This window comes from Anomaloglossus baeobatrachus, chromosome 5 (genome assembly GCF_048569485.1).
Source record: "Anomaloglossus baeobatrachus isolate aAnoBae1 chromosome 5, aAnoBae1.hap1, whole genome shotgun sequence".
NCBI lineage: Eukaryota > Metazoa > Chordata > Amphibia > Anura > Aromobatidae > Anomaloglossus > Anomaloglossus baeobatrachus.
Genome location: NC_134357.1, coordinates 435,582,472 through 435,607,882, shown reverse-complemented (window position 1 = coordinate 435,607,882; position 25,411 = coordinate 435,582,472). Strand labels below are relative to the sequence as shown.

The window sequence follows — 25,411 nt, the reverse complement described above, 5'->3', positions numbered from 1 at the left end:
ATTCATACAGTGCATAATCGGACTACTTAATCCTGTAAAGCTCAGCGCATAATCCCATATATTCATCTGCTGACAATAGGTCGGTAATATATTCCATTGAGTGAAGCTTACAAATTGATCCAATGTTTATGGCCATTAATCCACTACTTTACTTACTGGTCTATTGTGTCGATCATGTTGAGATTCATTATAACCATCTACACAACATGTATTAAATATTCATTCATGAACCTGATTGACCATTGAAAGCACTGATGGTCAAGAGATACTTCCTTCACATACAATAGAGGTTGTGGCTTGTGTCTTTCCCAAATATATTGGCAATGCTTTCTGAAGCTTCACTAATCTCGTATAGAAAATCTATAACATTTCAACACACAGAGGAGAAAAAACAACCTAACAGCAAATATAACCATGAAATTGTCATTACTTTGTGAATACCTACCCTATTCCAGAAGGTGGCAAAAATCTGGATTTTGGTAATAACTTCATATTGCTTAAGGGCCCCATGCACAATAGAACCGAACGATGGATCAGCCGGCAGCTTTCTCTCCCTATTATGCTATACATAAGGAGAAAATAGTAGGAGATCTGGCACTTTGATAAAAAAAAATCTTGCTTTATTCAAACGTCATAAAATAAGTAATAACAACACACCATGCTCATGGGCTAAGGTAGCCACCGGCTGTTGCGTTTTGGACGTGCATCCTTACTCTTAGGCTTAAATATATTATTTAGCATCATGCCTCACTGTAATGAGTAATATTTCTGACCATAGCTTCTGCCAAATGTGAGCTGGTATCAGCAAACAAGAATGGGGGGCATGTAAATACCAGAGAAACTACCTGATCAGGAAGGATTGTGAAGAAAAGGGGTTAAGCGCCGCGCTGCCATAAAACAAGACTTTAAAGTTCAATAAAACATTAAGTGATTTATTTCTATGCATTTCGGAGCTCCTTTTTCAGGAATACAAAAAAAAAAAAAAAATCACAAATTTACCCCTGTAATTTTTTCCTGAAGAAGGAGCTTGAACTCTGAAACTCGTAGAAATAAACCACTTCATGTTTTATCAAACTTTGACTTCTTTTACGGCAGCGCGGTGCTAAACCCCTTTTCTTCACAATCCTTACTGATAAGGCAATATTAAGGGTTGAACTCGCTCATTGTATATAGATGGGTGCTCAGAAATATAGTAATATTCAACATCGCACTTCCTGATCATCTGCCACGGGGACTGCAGTAGCCAAAAACCTTTCCTTACATGCATTAAAAGTAGTTGTGACTTTCATAACTATTCCAGGTGAGCAACTCTCACTAATTTTCCACCCAACTTCCTCCCGGGTAAGACCCTATCTGCGCCTTTTTGTCTCTTCAGCTCCCCCGCCTAGAGCAACTACTCGCAAACAAAAAAAACAGAGTCATTAGATACACACTTTAGCGACGCAGCAGCGATCCCACCAGCGATCTGACCTGGTCAGGATCGCTGCTGCATCGCTACATGGTCGCTGGTGAGCTGTCAAACAGGCAGATCTCACCAGCGACCAGTGACCAGCCCCCAGCCAGCAGCGACGTGCAAGCGACGCTGCGCTTGCACGGAGCCGGCGTCTGGAAGCTGTGGACACTGGTAACTAAGGTAAACATCGGGTATGGTTATCCGATGTTTACCTTAGTTACCAGCGCACACCACTTAGCTTAGCGTGTGCAGGGAGCAGGAGCCGGCACTGGCAGCGTGAGAGCTGCGGAGGCTGGTAACGAAAGTAAATATCAGGTAACCACCTTGGTTACCTGATGTTTACCTTGGTTACAGCTTACCGCAGGCTGTCAGACGCCAGCTCCTGCTCCCTGCACATTCAGGATTGTTGCTCTCTCGCTGTCACACACAGCGATGTGTGCTTATCAGTGGGAAAGCAACAATAAAAAAAACGAACCAAGGCTGTGTGTAACGAGCAGCGATCTCACAGCAGGGGCCAGATCGCTGCTCAGTGTCACACACCGCGAGATCGCTAATGAGGTCACAAAAAACGTGACTCAGCAGCGAACTCAGTAGCGATCTCGCTGTGTGTGAAGTACCCCTAACTGAAAAGATATATTTTACCTACAAACAATGATTTGCCCACTCATGATGGTGGACACTTTTTTCATCTATTTAAAAGATGGGGAGAACATGTAAAATTGTGGGCTAGGTTAAAAAGTGATCAATTTTTTGTGTTCCCTTTAAAGACTATGAACACCTTTGACTTGGAAAAACTAATTGTTACATGTGAGTGGTTACTTGTAGTTAAAATTAATTGTAATCTTAACTCCTTAAAGGGAACCTGTCATTACTTTTTTTTGGCTATAAGCTGCGGCCACCACCGCAGGGCTCTTATAAACAGTATTCTAACATGTTGTATATAAGAGCCCAGGCCGCTGTGACTACATAAAAAAACACTTTATAATACTTACCTAATGGTCGCGCTGCGATGGAATTGAGTCATGGAGGCGTCTCCGTTGTCCGGTGCCGGCGCCGCCTCTTTCGGTCATCTTTGTCCTCCTCCTTCTGAAGCCGCGGTGCATGACACGTCCGACGTCATCCACACTCGCCGGCATTCAGGTCCTGAGCAGGCGCATTTTGAACTGCGCAGGACCGGCAAGTATGTATGACGTGGATGCGTCATGCACACAGGCTTCAGAAGAAGGAGGACGAAGATGGCCGAAAGAGGTGGCGCCGGCACCGGACAACGGAGACGCCTCCGTGACCCAATTCCACCGCAGTGCAACCGTTAGGTAAGTGTTTTTTATGTTATACTCCCGGTCCGGGCTCATATATACAGCATGTTAGAATGCTGTATATAAAAGCCCTGTGGTGGTGGCCGCAGCTTATAGCCAAAAATAGTGGTGACAGGTTCCCTTTAACTGATTTACAGATTCCCTGATATCCGTTTGCAGCCTGATTCAAATTTCATATTTTACTCTTGAGGGATTGTCCCTAGCTGTAGTACAGGTTGGATGTAGGGTTTGTGTGAATCCAGGGTGCTGCCGTCTTCACTTGCTTTCAGGAATCATCACAGCTCCAGAATTGCCCCTATTCCTCTTCATGCGCTTTACTCATTGTCTATAATCTGTTTTCTCTTCTTTCCATAAAACTTTGAATGTCAGTTAGGCTACTTTCACACTTGCGTTGTGCAGCATCCGTTGCAATCCGTCGCCTTGAGGAATTATGGTAACCGTTGCATGAATCTGTTTATTCCTCATAGGCTTCTATTAAGGGTGGATTGCATCAGTCGTTTAGTGACTGACTGTTGGGCGGAAGGAACGCGCAATGTAGCGTTTTTTGTTGCCGTAAAAAAAAAAAAAACACTCTGCAGTATTCCGTCGGGATCCGTTAAGAGGCATAATGAATGTCTATGGTGCTGGATTCCATCGTCACGCGTCTGGCGATGGATTCCAGTGCAGGATTCCGTCATGTTTTACTGAGCATGCCGAGCATGTCCAGCAGAACATTATGAATCGTGTAAAAGCACTCCTGGTCTCTCTCAGCCACAAATCTCCTTTCCCGGATAAGAAGACATGAAAACCACAAACAAACGCAAAACATTCTTTCACAGGAATCCGTTACTTTATAACCACACTATTTGCAAAGCATCAGTCACATCCGTCACACAACGCACTCTGACGGATGCCGCACAACGCAAGTGTGAAAGTAGCCTTAGCTAGATAAAAGGACTTGCGGTCACTCTACAGTAGCAAAATATTAGAAAAAAAATAATTAAAGTTATTTTGAAAGTTGCATTTCTGAAAGCAAATGAACAATTTAAAGCTCTGTACCAAGGTGTGCATAGCTCTATAGATTTGGGCGATTGACAGGATCCACTCCGTCGGCCACATTGGTAATTTCTGACCACAGGACCGTCTCATCCTGACAGTTCTTACTTTTGATTACCCGGTTTAGCGCATTGCCACATGTGCATCACACCTCAAAGACAACCAGGACAGCTAGTCAATGGAGCTACGAATGCTGTTGGGTAAGAGGCTGTTCTCAGAGGTCCTGCCCAGCGTCCTCAAATTACAGATGTGGCCAATGGACCAGGTTTTGCAAATTGATTTGTTCCAACTCTACTATTTACCAACTACACAATTATATTATAGCTGGAACCTGGAAACTGTTCATCCATAAAAGAGCAGGTTAGCCTACACATAAAATCCTAGATTTCTTATTTCAATCATCAATTTAAGCAGGCTTTACACGCTATGAGATTGCTACAGCGATCTCGTTGGGGTCACGGATTTTGTGACGCACATCCGGCAGCTGTAGCGATCTCGTTGTGTGTGACTCCTAGGAGCAATTTTAGATCGTTGCGAAAAAGTCCAAAATCGCTCATCGTTGACATGGGGGTCTGCTCCCAATTATCGCTTCTGTCGCTTGGGCGAAGTTGTTCCTTGTCCCTGCGGCAGCACACATCGCTACGTGTGATGCTGCAGGAACGAGGAACCTCTCCTTACCTGCCACACGCCAGCAATGAGGAAGGAAGAAGGTGGGCGGGATGTTCGTCCTGCTCATCTCCGCCCCTCCGCTTTGATTGGCCGGCCGCTTAGTGACGTCGCGGTGACGACGCTGTGATGCCGAACGTCCTTGAGGGAGGGATTGTTCGGCAGTCACAGCGCCGACACCGACCAGGTAAGTGCGTGTGACGCTGCCGTAGCGATAATGTTCGCTGCGGCAGTGATCACCAAATATCGACATAACGATAGGGGCGGGTGCTATCACGCTCACCATCGCTAGCATCGGCTAGCGATGTCGCAGCGTGTAAAGCCACCTTTACTCATCAGTATAAATCCATCTGAGAGCCACAAATTAATATTTATTCATCATCAATCCAACAAGGTATTTTATGAAGTTACAATCTATATAATCTTACGTAAATTTTCCTCATTAACATAAAAAACAAATAAAAAAACCCCCTTTCCTTATCCATTAATCCCTAACCAAGTCAAATTAATGTCTATACATTGGATCCTCGTCAATATATATCAATAAATATATTTATTAGAAGGTAATTTTAATTCACTCATATTACGCCAGCTGAATGCAAACTGCTATTAATCTATCCGCTGCGAGCTGATCAGTGTTAATTCATTCACCAAATGCAAACCTCTAGGAATAAATATTATTCAGAGGAGATTCACTAATCCATTCTCCGGCAGAACATAGCCGTAAATTAATTAATCTAATACAAGCCTATTTTATTTATTAACCTTATGAAAGTAACGATTGCTGCTGCAAAAATGAGGCTGGTTTACAGTATACAGTTCATTAGTAAAGAGCAAAGCGTTGTCCCCATGGCTCACAAAGGGGAATACCATTGTCGAGCCATGTACATTACTAAACACAACCTAAGTGGTGGTGCTTCGGAAGCCATCCAGTATAAAACTACCTAACAATCAATCACTTACACTATTTTAGAGCAAATCTCTGGTTATTCTTAGAAAACATTATGTGAAAATGTCCCTCCGGACACCCTATTAAAAAGGTTTTCTACTACTTTGACATTGCTCCGTCTTCTGATAGTGGCTGCGGCTGGGTACTACACATCCGCCTCCTATTGATTAGAATGGGTGGCGGATGTGCAGTACCCGGCCACAGCTGCTATCAGAAGGCGAAGCAGCATCGAAACTAAGTATTTCCGGCTACCTGCTGCCACCGCAGGGACTGAGAACAGCTGATCAGCGGGGGTGTGGAGTGTCGGACCCTGACCGATCTGACATTGATGACCGATCCTAACGATAGGCCATCAATAACAAAGTAGTGGACCGCCCCTTTAATACACTATGGGTTTGTAAAAAATGAATGCCTTTGATTTTTTTATATTTATTTACAGGTTACCTATTATGGATTCAATTAACTATGAAAACTAATAGGAAGAGCTACAGAGAGAAGGCAGCAGGTACAACCCAATTATATCAGCTCTGAATCACTCTGTCACCACATAATTCCTTCATGGCTACAAATTGCAATGGGACAAAGAGGTCACAACTAGAGAAGACCGAACTCCAGGTTTGGTGTTCGTACCAATCCCAGACTTTTAAAAAAAAAAACAAAACAGAGTTCGGGTGCTTTATGTATGCAAATCACTCGTGTGAGCGTCACTGTGCTCATATACGCTCAACGAGGGGCGAAGCTCTGCCACAGCCCAGTCACTCAGGAAGACTGGGGCCCACCTCGGTGATGTCGTGTCAACTGGAAGTTGACGTGACATCACCAGATCTCATAGGTCACAGAGCCCAGGGGTCACGTGATGGGGGATGAGTGGATTGCAATAGTGCCTCTAAAAGGCACAATTGACTACACAAGGTATTTGAGCAAAGTAGAAATCCTAAAACTCAATATCGAACTTTTATTGAGCCTTGCCCCAGGACTTAGCATAGAATCCAATCCTGAATCTCAATTTGCAGAGATGTGTTTTGGGGTATTGCCCCTCCTCGATACAAAGCAAGAAATCTGATTTGGCTGTATGAGAGGCTTCTGACTGGGGTCCATATGGTAACGTCTCTCCTTGTGGAGAGTGACATGCCAGTGAAAGGAGACTTATAGGCCATGTAGTGCTCCTGTTGGAAAATAAATATGCCAATTACTTCTTTCAGAGTGGAACAGACTTTAAAATCTCTAAAATCTTTAAAATGCCACATATTGGAAGTAGCCATCCTAAAAGTTAATATTGACCCTTTAAAAAGCCTTGCTACATGACTTGGGATAATAGGAAATCAAAATTCGGTCGAAATTAATTTCTAGGATGGCCCCTTTCAGTAGCTGTCACAAAAATTCAAGTCCTCTTCCTCTCCAAAGAAGCAACTTGCATATTTAATTTCCCAAAGGAGCATTGCATGGCCTATAAAGGGCACTTTACACGCTGCGATATCGATATCGCTAGCGAGCGTGCCCGCCCCCTTCGGTTGTGCATCACGGACAAATCACTGCCCGTGGCGCACAACATCGCTTACACCCGTCACACGGACTTACCTTCCCTGCAACGTCGCTGTGGCCGGCGAACTGCCTTCTTTCTAAGGGGCCGGTTCGTGCGACGTCACAGCGACGTCATACGGCAGTCGTCCAATAGAAGTGGAGGGGCGGAGATTAGCGGGCAGAATATCCCGCCCACCTCCTTCCTTCCTCATTGCCGGTGGACGTAGGTAAGAAGATGTTCGTCGTTCCTATGGTGTCACTCGTAGCGATGTGTGATGCCGCAGGAACGAAGAACAACCAGCGGCATGCACCACCACAATATCATAATGATATTATGAAAACGAGCGACGTGTCAACGATCGACGATTTTTGACGCTTTTGCGATCGTCGGATGTGCATCACAAAAACCGTGACCCCGACTATATATCGTTAGCGATGTTGCAGCGTGTAAAGCACCCTTAAGTCTTCTTACACTGGCATGACAGGCAAGTCACTCTCCACAAGGAGAAGCATTACCCTTTGAACATAGACTAGATAAAGTAATAATTCAACAAATTGGCTCATGTTGGATGATAATTTGTTGCATATTTACACTGAATAGTCTACGTTCGCACCCCTCATTGGTTGACTTAATTTGCAGCAATAATTTGTCTGAACATTTTGGTACACAATCCCAGCTTTCAGGTTACATCCATTTCTGTTAAACCACAGCCCTGGTCCATCAAATTGAAAAAGTTTGCTACAGTTTTATTTCCTTCCCGCCACAGCTTTTTTTCCTTCTCCACATTTATTTATATCTACCTAGAGCAATAACTTTTTTATTTTTCCATTGATATACCAAATGGGGGCTGTTTGTCGAAAAACGAGTTGTAGTTTTGAATGACATGCTTCACTTTACAATATAATGTACTGAAAAACAGGAAAAATATTCCAGGTGAGGTGATATGGTGAAAAATGTAATGACGCCATTGATTTTGGGGGTTTTGATTTTTCAGCATTTGTTGTTCGCATACGATTTCGTATGCGATTTGCAACGCCCCCATCGTATGTGTAGCACGTTCAATTTGTTGAACGTGCCCGCACATACGAGTAACCCCTGTCACACGTACTTACCCGTCCATACGACCTCGCTGTGGGCGGCGAACGTCCACTTCCTGGAGTGGGAGGGACGTTCGGCGTCACAGCGACGTCACACGGTAGCCGGCCAATAGAAGCGGAGGGGCGGAGCTAAGCGGGACGTAAACATCCTGCCCACCTCCTTCCTTCCGCATTGTGGGCCAGGAGCTGCAGGACGCTGGTAAGATCTGTTCATCGTTCCCGGGGTGTCACACACTGCAATGTGTGTTACCCCGGGTACGATGAACAATTTTGGAAAAAAAAAATTTTCCATTTTGGAAAAGGGCAAAGGTAATGGCAAAATAGAATATAATATGAAATAGAGAGAAATCCATTATATAATGTGACAAGATCATGCGGCCATAAAGAGTGTTTGTGAGGGAAACAATGGGTATATAATATGCCATATATACAAATAACATAGAGAAAGACCCATATGTTTCCGTCACTTTCAGAAAGATTGCCACCTAGAGGACAAAAGTGTTCCTTACATCCAACATTTATCCAGCCCGAAGGACAAAATAGCCCTTCAGGAGTAAGATATAAACATTTAAGTCTGAAAAGAAAGGGAATCCTCAGTTCGCAGATTAGAAAGGAATTGCTGCATCCAATTGGTGGTTCAAGTGCCAGATTGATAGATCCCATCATAAATGCCAGTTTTTAGTTGCTTTACTGCATCATCCAAAAACTCTACAAAGAAAGAATTGTAAAAAATAAAAATTTATATTAATCTCAAAAAAGATTTTATGTGACCTTTAAAACAGATAAAAAGTGAGACTTCTAGTGGCAAGAACAAGGATAAACAGAGATGACACATGTCTGCAATTTGTGTGCCCACATGCCCACAAAGATCATCCTGTTTATCGTTATAATATGTGAGTAGATCAAAATGCTCAATCATATGAATTTACATATCAACCGTATCAAACCCCATACATGGATCTAGATGAGAGGACGAGAGGATCAAGGCGAGGCAAGGCCCCCAAGGATATACTTTAATTGCATATTAGTATTGAAATTAAATATTAAATCATAAACAATAAATCATAAATAAATAAATAAATCCGAGAGGCATAAGGGAAAGCCAAAAGGACCACCATATATTTCTCAGAAATTATTTCATAAGAAAGGCCTGAAAGAGATGTAATCGTTCAGGCCTTTTGGTTTTTCCGTTTCTAGAATGGTGATCCACTTGACCTCCCTCTGGGCCAACAGTCTCCTTGGATCCCCACCCCTGGGATTCAGATAAATCCTGTCTATCCCACGGAACTTTAGAAGGCGCCAGTTACAGTTGTGCACATTTTTAAAGTGCCTAGGTATGTTCTTGAGCATCTCTAACTCCTCCGGGTTCACGATCACGGCTGCTTTTTTGATATCTCTAATATGCTCAAGGATCCTAACTCTGAGCTCGCGGGAGGTTAGGCCCACATAAATTAGACCACATGGGCATTTAGCCCAGTATATGACATGCGTCGTTCTGCAATTGATGTTGTGTACGATCTTGAACTCTCTGATTATCCTCTGTGATGGCTCTCTACCATCTTTAGGGGCAGCCGAGGTTATTCAGTATGTCTGATGGTTATCTATATACCTTGTACAGAATCGGCTGTCTCCCTTATATGCTGTTAATCTGCACTAGCACTTTATGTGATTAACTTTGTGATAGAGGTCATACTATCAATTTTTTGTGTACCCATCGGTCTGGACAATTGTGCAACAGGTCTGCTTTGATGATCTTTTCATGACCCTGGAATTGTAGATTCCGGCCAAAATTAGGCACACACACCCCTTTTCCAATTCCCCCTTATCTGCTAATAACCACTCAGACACCAATTTATCTTTGGATAATTTTGGCCATAGCAGCCATTTATTAAACAAATACATAACATGTAATATTTTGCATTGTGGTAAGGTCCTTGAAGCTAAAACCCTGGTGATTCCCATAACCAAGCCATATAACCAAATTGCTCCCAGCCGTTACCCACACTGGCTCAGGAGCACCAAAGTGTAAGGGTTATTCCTTCATTAACCACCAAAAACACCCACGGGGGCCCCGACATACCCCGTCGGGATCCCCCAAAAATCACCAGGTGACCAACCATTCTGCCAATGAGGGGATCCATACCCGGATGGGTTCCCCTAACCAATTTAGAACCAACTTCAAGGACCCACCAAAAACCTGCCACCAGGCCACTATGACCCGATAAACTTCCATATCGCCTCCCACAAAACTTGCAGCCCATTGCGAACTCAAAGTCTGTAGGGAGGGCGGGTGGGACTCTCACTGGTGTCCCAGAGCGGGAAAAGTGCCGCTCCTCCCCCAGCTTCACCTTTTTACTATACCCTGACTTACTCCCCCTCCCCTACCCGTGACATCATGACCTCCACTCCAATCAGTGTCATGCTGGCCTCCACACATGCCCGGGGGGAGGGGGGTCAGTGCTCCGGCCATTCTTGACCCTGGAATTGTAGATTCCGGCCAAAATTAGGCACACACACCCCTTTTCCAATTCCCCCTTATCTGCTAATAACCACTCAGACACCAATTTATCTTTGGATAATTTTGGCCATAGCAGCCATTTATTAAACAAATACATAACATGTAATATTTTGCATTGTGGTAAGGTCCTTGAAGCTAAAACCCTGGTGATTCCCATAACCAAGCCATATAACCAAATTGCTCCCAGCCGTTACCCACACTGGCTCAGGAGCACCAAAGTGTAAGGGTTATTCCTTCATTAACCACCAAAAACACCCACGGGGGCCCCGACATACCCCGTCGGGATCCCCCAAAAATCACCAGGTGACCAACCATTCTGCCAATGAGGGGATCCATACCCGGATGGGTTCCCCTAACCAATTTAGAACCAACTTCAAGGACCCACCAAAAACCTGCCACAACGAGGGCACCTTGATAACCTTCAAGTGCCTGAGACCCCCCCTCAATAGCAAAGCTCGCTCAATACCTCCCTGCAATCCAAGTGCCCACAATCAATCCGTACTGCATTCAAATGCACCCCCATCCGCCTACCAAAATTCGCCATCCTCTCGCTCCAGCTCAAAAAGCCGAGCTGCGACTCCCACGTTGCAGCCCCCAAATTTTTTGAGATAACCCTATTAACTTTCACCCGCACCTTATTCAGCTTCTCCACAGACCATGCTTTCCGCCCAAACCCTTCTTGGAACAATGTCCCACCACACAATTATCACGCCTGGAAAAGACACCCATAACCGCAACAAGTCATGCTTAGTATCTTTATCAAAGTGCGAGAAAGCCGCTCACCCAAATAGGTCCCTCGACGCGTAAAACCAAAATGTCAGGGGGCCTGCCCAAACGAGCATAGTTATGCACCCCCTGCAACACCGTATTCCACCCCATACCCCTGATTCCAACCCATCCGACAGGAGCCCTATCCCTCCGACAAAAATTTAGCTGTCTCCTGTTCCTTCTCGTATCCGCTCTCTGTGTTCCCCAGCACACATTAGAATGGCCCAAGATTCAGACCAGGCTGGAAAAACGGGGGGGGGGGGTGTCTGAAAAACAAAGCACTAACAAAAATACCAAGTAGCTCCAATACCACCCCAAAGAATGACACCCCCCCACCCCCCCCCTCCATCAGGACCAGTCCTCCGATCAATTGCCCCTGAAACATTGCGAACCCACGACTTACAACGCTGAGACGTCCATCGACCAATCTGTTTAACTGTCTTAGCAGGGAGACCACACCCAGAGGTTTCCACTGCCGTCCCAAGACGAAAAGAATGCAACGCAAACCTCGCCAACCAGACCCAATGATTTCAAACATGCCCACAAAACACTAATGAACTAATATCTGGACAAAAAGACCCGTCCTCGAGACATAACAATGGGCCATCCAGACTCGGGTGGACCTTTGCAAAGCTCAAAACGCACTGCCAATGGCACATACCTGATGCCATAACCTTCCCTAATCGAACCCGCCTGCCCCCACTTTATCCATTTTTTATTTCTGGATCCAAAATTCGATCCCCATGCTCCAAAAATAGGACGTCACTATTACCCAAGCCCCCCGGGGCACGTCACCCTGGGAAATACCAATTCGCCAATACACCAAGCCCCGAAAAACCGCCAACGAAAGGCAAACCGCAACAATGATACCTTAATTCCCTACCCAAACATTCCAATAAGCTAAATCACACAGGCCGTCTACCTATGGCCCCTATGCACACCCTTCAACGCCTGAACTACCCAAAAATTTGTTCCCAATCCTGTACACCTCGCAACCAGAAACCAAATGCCAACCCTGTAATCAAATGACTCAACTTCGTGGAAGACCAACCTGTTATCGCCACTCCCCCGATTTCCCAGGAACAGTCCTAACTGGGAATCCTCATTCATCATGCCACCACCCAACCACCACTCCCAGGAACCCATGTGGCCTAATACGCCGCCCACGTGGTACCAGTCAAACTGCCCGAATCCGTGGTCTTGCTGCTTGAAGACCACACTCCAAAGCTGCGCAGGGGACCACAAGCTGCTGCCGTCCGCCACTACCGCAACATCCCGGATACAAGCTCACTAAAACAGGAAAGGAAATCCGCTATTAGGTCCTCTATACCTGGTACCTGAGCTGCTGTGCCCGTATTAATTTCCCAACAAATAAAAACCAACCGCCGCAACACCCGAACAACGTGGGTAAAATATGCCGAGCCGTTATTAATCCCTAGCACCACCCCCATATTGTCCCAGTTGAACCGGATCTACTTATTCCACAACTGGTCACTCCCCAAATGGAGTGCGACCATCATCGGAAAAAATTTCCAATAGCGACACATTCCTTGTCAACCCCTCCGCCAACCAACTTTCTGGTCACCAATCCGCACATCACTGACCCTGATAAAAAGGCCCCGAAACCTGAGTCACCCGCAGCATCCGTAAACAATTCCTATTTGGAATTAACCACTACCTCATCCTTAAGCAACGAACCACCATTGTCCTGCTCCCCAAAAAATTCTCCCCAAACCAACAAGGCCGCTCAATGTTCCTCCGACAAACTTATGTAGGGGAGAAGAGCAAGCACTCCAGCTGTCGCGCAATCTAGCTGACGTGAAAAACTCGGCCCATTGACCGTACCCAACACGCAAAATTAAGTTTCCCCCAATAGCGATTGAACCTCCTTTAATTGGAACTTCCTCACCCGGCACGCCCTTGCCACCTCAACCTTAAGCGTGGCAACCTGTCGTCAGGAAGCCGAACCTCCCAAAGCACTGAGTCAATTACAATGGCCATAAACTAAATACAGGTGTTTGGCCGAACAGTTCTTCCCCAGGTGCCAAAGGCACCCCAAAGCCTCTCGCTCTCCATTCCATTGCTGCTAGAATTCTTGTGCCTGTGCCGAAACAGCCAAACCCACACACCGACAATTCATCCCGGTAAGGTACCAGTGATGCCAAACCAGAAACATCACGCCCCCCCCATTCTAAAAAAGAACAAAAGGTTTCAACAAATGTGCACGATACTGCACTACCCATTGGCAAGCAGGGGTCTCCAAAACAATTTCCCTTCCAAAAACAAACTAATAACGAACACAATTTTGGATGAACTGTTAAGAGCCGGACAGCTGCCTCAATATCCATCTATTGCCATCAACATACCCCTCCCACAACTCTTTACCTACTTTTGTAGCCTCATCAAACGACGTATACAACACCTAACGAAGCTCAGCCAGTATACCATCATTCGCTGACCTACCCCTGGGATGACAAATGGTGGATTAGCCGAACTTTACCTGGCTCCTCCTTGGGCCCCCCCCCTGAATGACGAAACCACAAAATAAGAAAAGGTAGGGGGGTGACTAACTGTGCCCCCCATTCTCCCCAACGCCACCTCCTTTCCTAACTTTCCACCTACCAGCGCCAAATGCTGATACACCGAGGGAGATTCCAGGTTGTCCCTGGAACTTCAAAAAACAGGGGAAGGAATCCTGAAACCCTCCCCAAAACCCAACCTCAAACCTCAGCTTTGGCCCTAACAGGATCCCTATTTAGATACGGCAGCATCGCAACTAAGCTCACCGGTGTCTGACCCTTGGACATCCCATGGGATGCTCCGTTACAATAGGTGCGGAGATGTCCAAACAACGACAAGTGGCACTGACTTGCCTTCCCCCTCATTAACTTACCAACACGAACTTGACTTCTAGGACCCTGCCTGTCCGTACTGACCACCGGCACCCCAGCTTCCTGACCGGCCGGGGAACCCTGCCCCGCCCTGAAATGACTGCCCATCTCTGGCTGCCGCCATCACCCGCAACCACAAGCCTGTATCCTTCTGATCCCATCTTATGGATGGACGGTCGCCATCCTCAGATGACACTGCTCCTCATAACGTATCCAGGTCTACCCCCCATAAATCCTATAGGCCTCTCCAATCGAGCCCATATAGCAAAACCACTGAAAACTATTCTCTGGCGCCTTTCGCCAATTCCTCATGCCCAAACTGCAACCCCTTAAACCTATTAGCATAAGTCTGAGGAATCAAGTGCCATCGCCACTTCTCCCCATCTTCCTTCTTGCTATCGTCTTTTCCCCCTTTGTCAAAATAAATTTTTGCCACCTCCCTACTCCTTTCAGTCTGAACTGCCCCTAATACTGGGGAAGAGACACTCCCAACTGGACTCACTAGCCGCAATGACGGACAAATTAACCCAAGCCGCCACTGGCGCCGGGGTTTTCCTGGCCCCTAATCCGGTCCCGCAACTGGCGAACGCAACTTCAATTGTGACAACTCCCCACTCAACGCATTCCCCCTAACACCCGCTGGCACCCCCAAACCGAACCCCAGCTGACCCGTCACCCCCCCTTTACTGTGTACCTAAACAGCATGTGAAGACAAACAAAACATGTAACCATACTCACCAGGCTGCACAAAGGCATAACCTCGCCAGCCGGACCACCTGTATCCTGATGTCCCTCTTGCCGATCTAGCATGCTTGGCTCCTCCCATCCGACTCTGCTCCATTGCTGTTTTAGCCGCGCGGCCCGAGGCCCCGCCGGCCGCATATCCTGGACATGACGATCAGTAGCGCCGACCAACAGGGGGAGCTGCATATTATCCTCAGGGCTCTCCAAGCACGGCCCCCCCTGCTCCGCTCCATGTGGCCCCACTCCCAGACAGGGCCTCTGTAGCCGCAGGCCCTGAATGCCAGGCCCGATGTAGTTCCGACCGCAGCCGCCTGGCTCCGCCCACCTCACAGGGATCCATCCGGGATACTATCGCTGCAGGGAGGAGAGGCTCAGGGCGCTCGGCCGGTACATCACCAGAGCGCCCCGCCGCACCGCCGACGTCACTCGCCGACAAGGCAGCAGCAGGCCCCGCCCCCAACTCCAGCGTAGGCCTGCCGACTGCCGCCGGGCCCAGCCGCCCGTCTGAATTCCTCCCAGGCCGGGGCCTGCCGGACCTCGCAGCTCGCGGCGTCCGGCCTGGAGGGTCCCCGGAGGGGGCTTCCGTGGCGACGCTGGGCCCTGGGAGTCAGGTCCGGTGACCGCCTCTCTGCCAGTCCAGACCTCCGGGGGCGCCGCTGTCGCAGGGGTGCCGTCCCTGCCCCCCCCCCGGACTCCCACCGAAGATCCTTGCTATCAGGCTCTGTAGCCACCTGGGGGAATGGTCCCAGCAGCAGCTCTCCCACCGCTCCAGGAGCTGATCCCCGGCGTCCATAGCAGGTACAGGGATGGGGACTCTCACTGGTGTCCCAGAGCGGGAAAAGTGCCGCTCCTCCCCCAGCTTCACCTTTTTACTATACCCTGACTTACTCCCCCTCCCCTACCCGTGACATCATGACCTCCACTCCAATCAGTGTCATGCTGGCCTCCACACATGCCCGGGGGGAGGGGGGTCAGTGCTCCGGCCATTCTTTATACCACACTGCACCAGTCTGTGTTTCTTTGGTTTTATGGGGTAGGGTGTTTTTAATTAACAATCTGTTTGACCAGCACTGTATGAATAAAATGTACTTTTCTACTATTTTTGTATCATAAACTTTGAAGTGATGAATTAATGAAAATAAAAATACTATTGTGATTTAGCAAAACAAATGTTGTCTGCAAACTCAATTTTTGGTTGTTAAGTGATCTATTTATGCCTGGCTGTATATGGGTGGAGACCTGAACTGCCCAATTATTGACTTCCAATAAGGTACAGGTCACGTTTGTGTCCAGAACTTTATTTAAAGTCCGGCTGAACTGGGCGAACCTAAACTTCCACGGGTCCGCTCATTTCTAGTTGTAATAATATGCTTAAAAATATTTATCTTATTTTTTATCTTATTTTTTAGTCCCCAGGGAATCAACAGTTCGATTGTTTTTGCCATATACTGCAATACATTAATATTACAGTACATAGTTAAATGATTGATCTCCTATACAGATCACCCACAGACAAGGCTTCATAGGAACAATAAAATGGTGGTGGTGGAGGTGTTCAGTAGGCCCCTGGCATTTATGTCTAAACACATGGCCTCCAATAAATCACATTGCGGGGATTAACGGACAACGGAGGTTGCGGCATTTAAATACTGCTGTTAGAGATTGACAGTGGCATTCCAATGGTTAATCAGAAGTGATCAGAGCTAGCTCCAGTCGCTGCTGCTAGTGGCAGGTGCCAGGTGTATAACACTGTGAGGAATTACTATGTATGGAGTGGGCCCTCTCCATACACTTACACCTTGGGACGCTCATGTATGGATTGTCACAAGTCAGTAAAAGGTAAAATTAATGTGATGCATGGCGTATACAATGGTTTTGGTGAAAATGGTGCCAGAATTTTGGTGCATTGAATTTAGTAAATCTGTCCCAATGGCTCCTGGGATTTGTTGGGTCCTGTTAAAAGCCAACATTAATTTTGTTTCATACGACAGATTCCCTTCAACACAAACAAATTCATTTATTGTAACGCCTCCGTGTTATTAAATGCACTCGGCAGGTGTAAAATGTGATTTTCCCGTGGAGTTGCACTGAGTGACTTCTACCTTACAGGTTAATTAATTACCAGAATCCCTCGGGCTCAGACACATACAGTTACTCCGCACCGCACCGATTAGGACAGCGCAGTAACTGCTTCGTATCTCACACGCTCCATCTTCATTTTTTCTGATGAAGGAGCTTCACAGTGAACCGCACGTACATCAGAGGACTGAGGTTATCAAAGTCTGAATGCATTATTCCTTCTCTTACGCCACACAAATAAAATCACGACCACCAGAAGGGCTGACTCTGGGGACGCAGTGCCTTAGAAATAACTGCACTATTTTGTATATTGTGAAATAACATAAGCTCTTTTATTTAAAGGGATTGTCAAGCAGTAAAAAAAAAAAAAAAAAAAAATCAATAGGCATGCAACTTAATGTGCAATATATGTTATGGATGACATTTTTGGTGGACCAAGACAAAAAAGGGCCTTTGTGCAAGAACGCTATATGGGTCTTTAAGGCTATGTGTCCACGCTGCGGATTTTGCGCGGATTTTGCCGCGGATTTGCCGCGGATTTTCCGAAAATCTGCAGCAGCGGCACTTCCAAGCCATTTCAATGGCATTTTGGAAATGCTGTGTCCATGCTGCGGATTTTTGCGCGGCGGATTTGCCACGGATTTTGATCCGGAAAAATCTGCAGCATGTTAATTATTGTTGCGGATTTTGGTGCGGATTTTGGGTATAGAATGGGGAAAAAAAAAATCCGCATCAAAATCCGCGGCAAATTCACGGTAATCCGCGGTAAATCCGCGGCAAATCCGTGGCAAAAATAAGGTGCAGATTTGCCGCGAAAGTCGCGGATTTTCATGCAGAAAAATCCGCAGGTACATTCTACCGTGGACACATAGCCTTACAGTCCAAAAGTTCTGTCTAATGTGCCTAGATGTCCTATGTCAGCCCCAAATGCAGGGCCTTGAGCTTCTATATCTGGCTAGAATAACATAAAATGGAGATTTTGCTCCCTTCATTATATCAAGGCTGTATTGGTGGGGGGTTGGATAACTGTCTCAATTCATCTGCTGAGTCAGGCCTGTCTTTGCATTCAGGCAATGCATAGACAATGAAGTAGACTGGCTTAGTAAGCTAAGAAGCCCCTGGCATCAACACTGTACAAACCTGAAGTCTGACCAACTGTGCGCATCCCTCATAGCAGAGGCACTGTGCTGCTGTGTTGTAGTGTGGAGATGCAAAGTAATAACATTCTTCAGGCACGTACAGTAATCTTTTTCCTACATACCCCTACTCGCCGGTATAGCACTATACACAGCAGCGCAGCACGTCTACTGTGAGATCACAGAAGAAAGCACTTTGTAGATCACAATTCAGATCTGTACAGTGTGACACCAGGGCAGTAGCACATAAGCAGAAGATCACCGTGTATGCCCAAAGTTATTAAAATTACAACTACAACCACTTATTTGTGTGATTTAGGAAGTAGGGAGGAGGTGGAGGAGCACTAGAGACAACAACCACAACAACACACAATCACTGACATGATAAAGGTGTGTATGTCCCTCTATGTGCCATGATTTTGGCACACGTGATCTCCGTGTGCTATCTGTGATAATACATGGAGATCAGGCACTTCTACTCACCTGTCCATACCACTGCTGTACATGGTGCTGATATCGCCCGTGATGCTGTGTCCGGCCGCCGCTGTCTCCCAGCTGCAGCTACTTCTAGGTCGGCTGTGCAGTCATATGTATGAGCATAATTAGCCAGCCTGGAAGCAGGCAACAGCAGAGTTGAAGACAGTGTTGTTTGAGACGGGCGAGTTTAAAAAGCTTTTTATTTTAAACGTGCATGATTATTCTGGTATGTGTCACAAGGATCACACCACTGTGACAGAAAAAAACAGATTTGTCTCCATGCGGAACACACGGACACGTGTGTATGCCACACAGAGACACGGTCAGTGAGAAATCACTGATGTCCACGCAGATCCATTCATTTTAATGGGTCTGCGTATGTCCGTGATTCTGGTACATATAAAAACTGCAACATACGTACCAGAATCACTGACGTGTGAAAGGGACCTTATGTGAGAGTGATATTAGCTGGCTGAGGTTGGGCTACTCAGCACTAATTGTGTGTCTTTCTGAGTATTTTAACCATAACATGTGGCACCACAATATTAATAACCTGATTTTACAATTATGCTGGAAACTTTTCCTTGTTGTTGCTATCTTGATATATCAGATATAGTTCCTTAGGGTGCTTTCACACATCCGGATTTTTGCTCTGCGGCACAATACGGCGTTCTGCAGAAAAACCGCCACTGGCTTTTGTAACGCCGGTGGCGTTTTTTTTTTTGCATAGACTTACATTAGTGCCGTATTGTGCCGCAGGGGCTTGCGTTCGGTCCGGTTTTGGCCGCATGCGGCAGATTTAGCCGATGCGGCGGCCGGATCGAACGTCCCCTGCAACGTTTTTTGCTCCGGCAAAAAACACCGCATCGCGCCGCATCCGGCCGCTGCGGCGCATTTTTCAATGCATACCTATGGAGGCCGGATGCGGCGCGATGCGGAAAAAAACGCATCCGGTCGCCGCATGCGTTTTTTTCCACTGCGCATGCTCAGTAGCATGCCGCAACCGGAAAAAAACGGACGGGCTGCATGTAAAAACTTATGCAAAGGATGCGGTGTTTTCGCCGCATCCGTTGCATAGTTTTCACAGCCGGATTGAGCCGCAGGGCTCAAACCGGATGTGTGAAAGTAGCCTTAGTGCAAACTTCATTTCCCATAATGCCTCTGACTTTGCTGAGGGGGGAATCTCATCCATTATTTTTGCACCTAATACCGTAGCTGACAGTGATAAACCAGTGATACAAGTACAACGACCCCCACCATACTACACAGTGTCAATGTGATGCAATGTTAACTGATCTCCTCTGCCTTCTGCTTGTGATGTTTTTCCCTGTCAGCTATTAGAGGTGTGACGCTATATTTTATAGAATTACAATGGAGATTATGCCCAGAGCACTTATAGACAGGCAGTCACGTTTTATAACTCTGCTGCCGAACATTGTATGTCTACTATATTATTGATCTTTTATAAAAAAAAAAACAGAAAGGGTGGAATGACAGAGCAATAAAAAGGGTAATGCTGGATGACGCTGGGAGGTGTCAGAACTGGGATCAGATATGTGATCATGTCTACCTATACATAACAAAAAGTAATAAAGTGACCGTTTCTCCACACAGGAAAACATGGTCACAATGGACTCACATGACACAGCTGCCCATAATGAAAGTTTGAAAATGCGGAGATGAAAAATTACGCAGCTGGAATATTGCTGGTGAGCCAGTAACGCTTGTAGTATTTGTTTGCTAGAGTGCTACTTTACGTTTTGCTTCTAAACTACAAAAATATTTCTTATGTATTTCTAAAATGGAAAAGACTGCACTAATATAAAAATGTAAGTAACCAGCATCCTGTTCTATGAAATGTGTAATAATAGATTATTTTCCCATAATAGGTGGAATCTAATTTTGCAGCTCAAAATGTAATTCTTCAATAATCTCCTTGTCAGGCTGGTTTCACATGCCCGCGAACCATGAATCGTGCTTGGATCACAGTGTTCAGCCCAACTGCCAGTTCTCCTAAACCAACTGCCTCATATGCATATACAGTATAAGGCAGGTCAGTAGACCCCACGGTCAGGCCGCGTAGTGCAATCCAAACACGGACGTATGAAACCAGCCTTTATGTGGATAGATTTTTTTTTATCTCTTGGTTTCAGTCTCTAATGACTGAATTGCAAGAACCTGTAAAGCGGGCTTTACACGCTACGCTATATCTAACGAGATGTCTGTGGGGTCGTTAGTGACGCACATCCAGCATCGTTAGTGATATCGTAGCGTGTGACAGCTACGTGCGACGGTGAACGAGAAGAAATACTCACCTTCTCGTTCATCGTTGACACGTCGCTCATTTTCAAAAAAACGAACGTCCGGTTATTCATTGTTCCCGAGGCAGCACACATCGCTCCGTGTGACACCCCGGGAACGATGAACTGCAGCTTACCTGTGTCCCGCCGGCAATGCGGAAGGAAGGAGGTGGGCGGGATGTTTCCGTCCCACTCATCTCTGCCCCTCCGCTTCTATTGGCCGGCCGCTGTGTGACGTCGCTGTGACGCCGAACGTCCCTCCCCCTTCAGGAAGAGGATGTTCGCCCCCCACAGCGAGGTCATTTGAAAGGTAAGTCCGTGTGACGGGGGGTTACAACATTGTACGACACGGGCAAGAAATTGCCCGTGCCGCACAAACAATGGAGGTGGGTGCGATCGCAAATGCGATCGCACGATAAGTTGAAGCATGTAAAGCAGCCTTTAGGTTCAATGACTATAGCTCTGTAAAACAGTGTGTACTATCTAAAATCAATAAGTAAATATGTGTCTTTGCAAAAAAAAAATTTCAAAGACATAAAAGTGCAGAAAAAAACCAGCGCAGGAATGGGCAGTTGCTCTCTGCTCTTGTGAAACGGTAAGGAGCGGTAATGGCTCTGCCGCTAATCCCTACAATCAGCAGGTGATTTGAACTTGGCTGACAGCTGTGCCTTTAAAACTAACCTTGACAGATGATCCTCAGATCCAAAAATAACGTGTTACCTTTCACAGCTCGCAAAAGGCTTTTATCTCCGCTCTCCTGTGATGGACTGATTGGCACAATTGCAAGTTATAAAACGTAATTAATCAGGGCCCAGCTAAGCAAAGGGTTTATGGCCTGGGGACCCAGCAGGAAGGAAGAGTCCTTTGAAATGTGACACCGCTTCCATCCTGTGGATCATGAAAATAGCATATTATATCCTTTTGTAATGTTCATGAAGCATTTATGAGTTGGCGATAGCGGGGTTAAATTCTTTTCTTCTCCCGTACACTTAAAAGCCTCAAAAGAATTTAATATTGCGTGCATTCGTGGTATTGAAGTTCCAGAAGATACGCTACTTGACCAGAAGTACGCTGCCTTCAAGTTGGTGGGATCATTTAAGTCACAATAATTGCCAACAGGTGCTTAAAATGGACGAGGCTTAATCTCCACAACGAGCGGGAAGGCTTGTTCCAACAATGTCCAGTAATCTCTCACTATTCAAAAATTGTACAATACTTGACTGAAAAAAATAGGTCATACACATAGTTACTGTATATCAAAAAATTAGATAAATCTGCAGATAGAAATATTTTTGGTATTACTTGGTATTGTAGTGGCCCTGGTTTGGGTGTCACAGGGACACCTAAGGTGACAGCAGGGACTGACGAGGAGTGGGGATGTGGCGCCCCTGAGGCTTCCGTCGCCACAGGTCATTGCACCCCATCCAGTGGTGTGATGCCCCATTCTGGGAGAGGAAGAGAGTGAACTCCGGTCCCCTGGTAAATCCACACTACACCCATTGTTAGGTACATACTGGGACCAGGGAAAGTGGCAGGCAACCCTCCCATGCTGCATGCTGAGAGGGGCTGTAAGACCCATCCCTGCTCCCATAGGGTGGTAGCTTAGCAACTGGGGAGGTGGGAGGAGCCATCTGAGAGCAGACAGAGAGAGGAAGGTCAAGTTTAGTTAGTTACCTCAGGGAGTGAGAGAGTGAGGAGCCAGCATGTAGTTGGAGAAGAAGAACGAGAGAAAGGAGGGAGGAGGAGGCCTGCTGGAGGCAGGCAAGGAGGAGAAAAGAAAGCCAAGAAAGAAGGAAAGAAAGCTCCAAGTCAGGCAGGAGCAGAGAAACAGAAGGAGACGCTTCCTGGTGAAGATCCTGGGACCCAGAGGTCCAGGTGACACCACGTAGGAAACAGAAGGAGTCGCAGGGCCACGGGTAGTCCTAGAGGTACCACGAGCAGTCCTAGAGGTCCCAAGGAGAGAGGGCCTAGAGGCGCCACGGGTAGTTGTAGGCTGCGGTGGCCTGTTCCACATTAACATCGGTGGAGTGATCAAGCTGCGACAGGGGACGGTCCCTAGAGACTGGAGGAGTGCAAAGACAATCTCCAAACAGTAAAAACCGAGGCCCAGGGAAGGTTGTAGACTCCCAGGGCCAGAACCCATAGCAGACTTCCAGAAAAGGGGCAATCAGCCGACAGGTGACCCCCCAGCCTGGAGGCTGTAGTGGAGGCCAAGCCAGGTCCATCCTAACAAAGGCAAGGCTAAGGAAGACAGCAGAAGAAAGAGACACTAAGAGAAGGGCACCGGCATTCACTCTCAGAATCACCCAGAAACGGCGGAGGTCCCTGACAGTGGTCCCAGCACTCCAAGGGTCCCTACAGAGCTCTGACAAGAACTGTGAGTAAAGAACTTGAACTGCACCCTTGGAGTGGTCTCTGTTATTTCAGCTGCATAGACACTTACAAGCACCAACTGTGCCCCGGGCATTGCTCCACCTGTGGGGAGCAGTACCACCATTGCTGCCATAACATCATCCCGGAGGCCCCACACAGCAGCGGCGGCTTAATAGCCGCATACCACAGGTGGCGTCACGAACACAAACTTTATTCACCAAGCCACATATTTTACTGACACCCACCAGGGCCACGGAGCCGGGCCCAGCCACCACTGACTACCACCGGACTAGTCCGGCCCGGCACCGGGTGTCCCACAGCCCTGGGGTGGGCGAGTCAGGGACACCACTTTGTGTCATTAGCTAGGGTCAGGCAGGGAAGGATATTAGGGATATGCTAGGGTCAATCCAAGCCAGTAAATATCCTTGGCCGGTAATAATCCCGTTTACTCCACCACCTTCCCAACTGAATATTTATAACTCAAATCAGAGAACAAGAAGAGGGGGGGAGGATACCCCCATAGAATATTCAAGGAACCACTAAAAGTCATAGTTAGGTGCAAAAATCATTAACAATCTTTATTAAATACAAAAAGATCCAGATAAAATGACACCAAAGCAGTGATCCAGGGATTTACAAACAGTTATAAATAAGACCAGGTAAGAGAATAAAAACCCAGAGCACACAAAGAGGCGATCAGGTCAGAGGAGTCACCATGAGAGGGAACTGTATATTCAATTCACACATGTGGAGAAAGACTCCTTGTGGAAACACATGTGGACAATAGTAACCTGCATGGTTTACTTACTGGGGCACAGTATAATAGTCTAAGAAACTTATACGGTAAAAAAAAAAAGTATTCAGTTGGAGGAATAAGTTGGAAGTTATTTGTAAAATATATATATACCCACAGGAGGCAGAACGTCATCTTAGCATACAAATTAGCAGTTCTGCCTAATCAATTCCAGCACAATTTTTCACATCAGCGACATCAGGTATGGGATCCATTATGCAGTACGTAATGATTACAATTATTCCAGATGACGGCTATTTCTGCAGTTTTAAACATCGTACCCAAAATATATTAAATGCATTTATAAAAAAAAAAAAAATATCACAAAATTATTCTTGGGAACATTACAATGGTTATCAGATTGACAGTCCTAGCGCGCCAGGATGAAATGTGCAGAGTAGCATGTCTGCATGTATAATCACCAACAACAGCAAAAAAAAACGGATTGGTATTCTGCTATGATTTTCACCAGACTATGGACGTCCATACCCGTATTAGATAAAGCCCTTTGTGTATTCTTGTTAGTATGGTCCCTTTTAGAAGAAGCCGCTCTTTCTCAGCCGAATGCCACAATGATCCCTTCTCCTCATTTATCATACAGAAGTTAATTACTGTGTAGTAAATGGCTCCTCCTGGAGCGCTCTATGTTTTTAGGATGTTAGAGAGCTGACTCAGGGAAATATGATAAACCACAAGGTATATCTTCAGAGCGCCAGCGTCTAATCACCTGATCACTTCAAGACGGGTGTCTTTGTCATTACTCATCAATAAATAACTAGCACATATATAGCCTAATTACTTCCAACAGAAGCGGAATAATTATGCTTAGGCCGGTATTAATAGGGATTTCTTTATAGCTAGGTACCTAATTAATAGGATGCATTAAAGGATAGATTAAAGGAGAGGGTGCACTTACTAAATTGTTAATGCACAATTTACCTTGATAAAAAAAAATAATATCAAAGCTGTAATAAAATCCATGCTGACAATAGTTTACAATACAAGAACAATCTTTATGACCAAACGTGCATAAAATCAATTAGATGCGGGGTGATGAGGACGACCAGTAGAGAATCAAGACAGACACTTAGATTTTACAAGGAATATAAAGTAAAGTAATGGAGATGGGCTTGTAACATGATGCTTTAAAGCGTAACCATCGTTTTCATTTTTATTTCAGAGATCAATAGTACACATGAAAATAAGCAACTTTGTAGTATATATGATCAGACAAATTTGCTTCATCCTATGCCAGAATTGATCAGTAAAAATTCTCAATCCTGAGGTAAAATCT

The 25,411-nt window shown here is 46.1% G+C and overlaps 1 protein-coding gene across 1 annotated transcript in view; it reads right to left on the bottom strand.

Moving 5' to 3' along the window:
• CDH4 (cadherin 4) overlaps positions 1 to 25,411 on the bottom strand; it is a 1,210,640-nt gene that overhangs the window by 1,142,114 nt on the left and 43,115 nt on the right. The window lies entirely within an intron of this gene.